Below are 6,789 nucleotides of genomic sequence, written 5' to 3'. Positions count from 1 at the left end.
CAGGCAGTATAATGTAGCATTCATAGTAGACGTGTCAGATAGATAGCACTGATTCACTAACAAACGGGAATTCCTTAGTCATGGCGTGGTCGTGCTCACAACCAAAAACAACGTTCCATCATGTCATCACGTCGACCCACCACACAGCGTTTTCGTGTAAACACCTCTGACTTCCAGACTTTACCTCAGTGGCAAAGGGTGAAATAACCGCCTGTTGCCTTTTCCACACCACCCACAGAAGTCAAAAGTGACCGGTGTGTTCCTTTATGGTAGTGAATAATCTTTTGTCCATTGAGAATGTAACTAGGATGTCTTAGGTCGTCATAATTGACACTGTCAAATCCTCAACAAAACACAGAAAGGTGACCTGCGTAATATAGATTAAGTTTAAGCTCTACTATTTTTGTTGCTCATATTTATTTCGATGCATTTGGATGTACACAATAGGTAAAGCCTTTATCTGGAATAATTGAAAATGGGATGTCTGACAATTCCTACGAACTGAAATACGCAAAGCTTAAAAGACAGGAAAGAAAATGGAATAATAATCTGCAGTAGGTTCATATTGAGGAACGCGTAGCAGGTGCGAAAAATCCTATTTGTGGAATAATAATGTGTCGGATGAAGGTTCAAAGCGTATAAACCCATTGATTCACAACCGATTTGTAGCAGGACATGCTGGTTGTACTTACTGGAATATATTCGGCTATTGCGGAGACAGAAGTATCTGAGAAACTACGAGTAACGCAAAGCACTGCGGATTTGTTGGTTCAGTGAAATCAGATAATTAAAGTTTTATTTACGTTCCTACAGACAAAAGGGAGGAGGCGCGTTTTTTGTGACTGCCCTGTGAGGTCTACACGCAGAGGTCATACAATGTTGATTAAAGCACTTCCATCGCAGCTCGTTTATTTTTGTAGACAGTATTCCATACTGACCTCCCTGAATTAGGAAAATCTAAAGGAAAGCTTCCGAAGATAAAAAACACTGAAACTAATTTTCGACAAGTTGCTACTGCAGAGCTGCAAAACTTCCGCTTTCTACGCCATGACACTGCAACTTGATAGCATAACATGAACAGGGAATCTCTCGGAGATGCTTCAGTAATTAAGGCGATGTTAGCGATGTCTGTTTTAACCAGAAAGGCATTCAAGTCGACAAACTCTCTATTAAGAAATGTTTCCGAGATAAATTGTGTATGCTTATTGTTTAAAGAGTATTTATTTATCATCCTGCAACAAACAGCTTCTTTAAAATTTTAGTTTTTGATTTTTACGTTGATTTTTACGTTAAGTTAGCATTTATTTTTCGAACAGTTCTTTTCCACTGATAAGTATTATTGTTGCCAGGAGCTTACATTAACTTACGACATTGCTCAACAGATTATAAACATCTCATCAATAGCTGTTAAACGCTCCACTCCGCACGTCAGGGTACGTTTAGGTTACTATGAAAACCTATATCATTGTCTTTATAAGTGCACCTCCACTTTCCTTCAGCTGGACAGCAATATTAACTGGAGGGTGCTGCGCTCAAGTCCAGACAACTATCAGTTTGAATTACCCGCCTTGTCGTAGTTCTGCTGAGAGTCGTGATTGGCGATTTTGAAAGTCATAGGCATCAAGTAAACAGTCGGGATTTCAAATGGCCGAGATGTTACAGTTAAGAGGGGAGTAAAGTAGAAGAGCAGCTGTTATGGATAGTCTTCGCGCTGGGCGTTCGCCCACTGAAATAGTTCGATTCATCGGGTACCCGAGATCAACTTATTACGATATTGTGGCGAAGTATAACGCTACAGACAAGTCTGGGGTTCACGTCCTAGGTGTTGTGTCCAGTGAGGGTAATATCGTTACGCAACATTTCTTTGAAAAGCGACGAACTGTCATAAAAGAAGTCTATTTGTAAGCGTTGACGAATGTCGTGAAACCGTCGATGGTAACTGTTGCCTCGAGAACATTATGTCTTTCAACAGTAGGGTGCAGCGGCTCATATGAGCCATTTAGTCCTACACTGGCTCTCGGATAACGTTGACGTCTTCTGCTCAACGGAGTTCTGGGCCCCGAATAGCCCGGATTTGAAACCCCTTGACTACTGTCTTTGGAGCGCAGTCGAAAGACTTACCAATAAGACGAGACACCCAATTGTCGCATATCTACGCACCGTTATCGAAGCAGCATTCGTGAATATCAACAGCGCTGTTTTAAGGAGTGCGTGCGATCGCTTCAGGACAAGACTGGAGGCGTTCACTGCGGTTGAAGGAGGTTACATCTTACTCTTGAAAGTAATCTTACTCTTGAAAGACAATCTTACTCTTGAAAGATATCACTACCTATATGTAAAAGGATTTTCACTTTCATTTGTATTTTGTTTTAATAAACTCGCTTTTTTTAAAAAAAAAAGGTTTTATTTGTCCGGATCTACGCACCGCACCCTGTAAGTAATCTTGCAGTTGGTGTGAAGCAGTCACCATTCTTCTGTACACTTCTAATCTCTGTAATTCTTTCTTATATAAATGGAATAACGGGACTGCGAGTAGTCAATGACTTGCAGGAATCAGATATGGTTCAAATGGTTCAAATGGCTCTGAGCACTATGGGACTCAACTGCTGTGGTCATCAGTCCCCTAGAACTTAGAACTACTTAAACCTAACTAACCTAAGGACATCACACACAGCCATGCCCGAGGCAGGATTCGAACCTGCGACCGTATCAGTCGCACGGTTCCGGACTGCGCGCCTAGAACCGCGAGACCACCGCGGCCGGCATAAATCAGATACCCTATATCACTTCATTTATGAATTTATTACGGTACCAGTTTCGGCATCTCATTGACGACGTCTCTTAAGCCCCTATACATGAAGAGAGGTAAGCCATCCAGTCTTTTGTGCTTGGTAAAGGAACCACTATATCAAACAATTACCATATACCTTCACAACAGACATGGAAGTTCTGTTGCTAATATATATTGTATACGGAGACGAGTTTGATGTAGAGGTTCCTTTAGTAGGCACAAACGACAGAACGGCTTGTTTCGTGCACAGGGACTTCAAGATGGTGCCACTGATTTATCGAAATTGTTAGCGTAATAAAATTATCCTATAAATTTACGACTGTAGAATATCTGTTCCCTGCAAGACATTTAATTTCGTCCTACATGAAAAACAATGCTTTCGTGTTTTAGATCTTCATATCTTGGCAGTCAGAAAATGGCGTTTCCAGTTTCAGTCTACTACTTACATGACATGCAGCTGAAATGTTGCCTCACGTGTAGTGAATATCTAAGCATGCTGAAAGTGCTATGCATTCAGTGCGATTAAATGAACATCAATTAGTTATTGAGAAGAAATACATTAATAAATGCAGGAAATTGTGTTCTACATAATAACAGGCCATAATAACATATGACTAACGATGCCACAGAATACGCTGATAGAGAAAAAACTACAGCTCTAGCATCTAGGTGACCTTTTGAATACTGATTTTTATCATGTATGATCTTGACTCTGTACCACATAGGTATAGGACCACATAGCCTAGCTACATCAGTAACCATTAGTAGCGGAACACTTAGCAAATAATACTTATTAAGTGAGGAAAATTAAGTCGTGCATTACTGTCTGTAACGTAAAATCGTAGCACAAACAGTAGGTAAAGCAGAAAAAGTATTCCTATGAAATCTTCTTGATTAATGTTTTAATGTTTTCCTGGAACATCTACATGCGCAACGTATCGACGAACAGTGAATTCAGAAGTACGATGAACGATATTTACAATATGGTACTACTGACTTTAATTTTGTTGAACTCTTCGTTGAGATGAAACAGGAGTACATAGTACACTATGTCCACCGTTAAAGAGCAGAACACGGAGATCTTAAGTTCGGTGTGTCTGAATGTGCTGATGAACTCTTTAAAAGCTGTTTGCTTCTGTGAGCTCTGAAGCGATTGACGTTATGGTAGCAAATGAACCAGGTCACAAACACCCGTATAAAGAGCATAACTGCGAAACAAAGACTACAATATATGTGTAGCGAATTGTACGCAACTGGATTCATGTGAAAAAAAAGGTCAAATGTTTTGTGAACTGTTTTGTTTAGTAATAAGAAATAAAATTGATAAAGAAGCGTTTAAAGCGCCATTGGATGATGCTGGAAATCATGTGAAACAGATAAGATTCTCATACATTACTGATGTAAGGAGATCACTGAGAGAAATTCCACCAGACAAATATCCTCTAACACTGCCTACATTTCTAAATTTAACTTTGAACTTAGTTCCCAATTGGCGCCACATTTGTTATACATGATCTGGAGGATCATTCAACGGTTCGTCAAATATTTCCTAATTTGTTTTATGTCTTATTTTTTCCAATTAATTTCGCAAAATATTCGACTGCTATTTTCAGATTTTGTGTTTTATTATCCAATTTTGCTCATAAAACTTTTGGTATAATATTTTTAAATATCTATCGTATTCCATTATTGTTAAGAGTATATAGATCAGTAGAAAGCAGAGTATTTTTAATTTATGTTGCAATTTGATGTTTTTCCACACTTCATTTACATAGCTAGCGCCAGCTGTTCATGAAATATTTCAGTTCTCTCTCAAATCACTAATTATTTTTCTTAATATCGCTGAATACTTTAAATCAGCTACCTTTGTTTTTCAAAGTTAAAAGTTAAACCTCTTCCTGTCTTCCTGGTTACTTTCATGCCCCGTTTGTCCATTTGCCACTCTTCGTTTGTCTATGAAAGATGATACAATAATCCGTTGCTTAATTTCCAGGCTGTCTTGTTTTTTTTTTTTTTTTCCACACAAACATTTGACCTAAAACGTATGAAATACAATATAAGAGTTTACAAGTATATATTGCTTAAAATTACCGTTACTCACAGAATGGCGGCGTTCGTGCGCAGGCGGCGTGTGTGATGATCTTGCGTTTTGACTTAAGAGCAAGTCACGACTGTTCACATTTCGTCGTTTGGATTTCGTTATCGGTTGTTCCTGCGAGCAACAACGTGTGTGTTCAAGTTGGCAAATTTTTGCCACCCTCCGGTGGAGTTTAACTGTACTTGGTTATTTTGAATTGAAGTGCAAGAGCGGAATCTTCTGCCTTGCGGCCGTTAACGTTCCGATTACCTGCCCCGGCCGTTGACGTAAATTCAGGCAGTGTATTTTCCTCATCACGTTGTCTCTGCCCAGCATGGTGTGTAGTTTTACAGCTCAATGTATAACTGGTTGTGGGCGCCAATACCTTCTACGTTGTTCTATTGAACTCCATGTTGTGTGCTGATCGGGTGGAGCGGAAGTTATCTTGTCGGCGAGTCCGTTGCCTGTCTGTCGGTTGGGTTTTCGTCGGATCGAGAATGGTGGGGCCGACTGCCTGTCTCACGTAAGCGAGCGTTAGTGTTTGAATTCCAGGCCGACCCTCGGAAACTTATGAGCGCCGTTCGGTGCACTGCCTTCTCTTGTTTGTTGGTTGGTTGGTTTGGGGGATTAAAGGGACCAGATTTGTTATTTGTTCTTGTTGTTTGTATTTATATGGCTTCTAGCCGATTTTTGAAGTTAAGGTTGTTTTGTCATTAAGGTGTAAGATTGTTTGAGCCCTCGGCCTATTTGAAGGAAATGATTCAATGTAAGGCCTTCTGTCTTTGAAATTTCTGATTTTGGTCTGAGTCTTAAGTTATTGCCTTTCAGCCGATTTTAAATTATAGTGGTCTTGCCCTTTAGGCATGAGATTGTATGGCGCATTCAGCCGGTAATTAATTTTCAAAAATTAATGCTCTGTTTTTTTATATATATTTTCTTGGCGCTTGTAATGTTTGGTCAAATAAATAAAGTCGAATGTACTGGTGTAAATGACAGCCGCTTATTTTGGCCCCTTTACACAATTTAAAATACCTGTCCTGTACTGCAGGTTTAGCAGGGCGTCTCAGTGGATTTTAGAGCCCAACGTTTATCATTAGAGATACGTATGGCAACTTAATAAATGACAAGGAAAGATTGTCGAAAATGGACAAAATTCGTCTCTGAACTCTTGAGTCGTCCAGACGCAGGTAAAATGCTACTTGCATCTCTATAATCTGTTCGTTGATTTCCAATGTGCATACAACAGCATCCAGAGGGATACCCTAAACAACACACTGCATGACTTCATAGAGGAGATACTGAGAATGGTAAGAACTTGTACCGATGGATCAACGGCCTCAATGCGTTCCGCGGTGTCACATCAGAAACGTTCAAGTTTGAGACGGGTCTCAATGAAGGCAATGCTCTCTCATCTGTGCTGTTCAACACTGTTTAAAAGAAAATAACATGGGAGAGCAACAGGGAGTGGGCTGGAATACAGACGGATGGTAATTTCAATTATCTCGCTTATTCAGATGATATAGTACTGCTACGTGAATCAAATCATGCATTGATAATCCTACACAGGAGGTTGGACTAAAGATGGGTCAAGAAAAAACGGAGTTCATGTAGTTACGAAGAAGACACGAGCAGCAAGAACATTTTAGTCAAGCAGCATGGGGTCCAAGAGGTTTCACCACTTCATATACTTGGGACGTTGCTTAACCAGCAACAACAGCATAGAAATCGACCTCAAAAAATGAATATCACCGGGAATGACATGCATGTGTCCTCTCAGGGAGATGTTCAGCCTAAAATGAATATCATTGAATACTAAGAAGTGAATATATAATACAGTGATATGCCCAGCAGTATGTGTGACCCAGAATCCTGTAGCGTGACTAAAAGAAAAAAGGATAAACTATTAATATTTGAAAGAAGA

Source organism: Schistocerca nitens, chromosome 1 (assembly GCF_023898315.1).
Source record: "Schistocerca nitens isolate TAMUIC-IGC-003100 chromosome 1, iqSchNite1.1, whole genome shotgun sequence".
NCBI classification, from domain to species: Eukaryota; Metazoa; Arthropoda; class Insecta; order Orthoptera; family Acrididae; genus Schistocerca; species Schistocerca nitens.
This window is presented reverse-complemented; position numbering follows the sequence as displayed.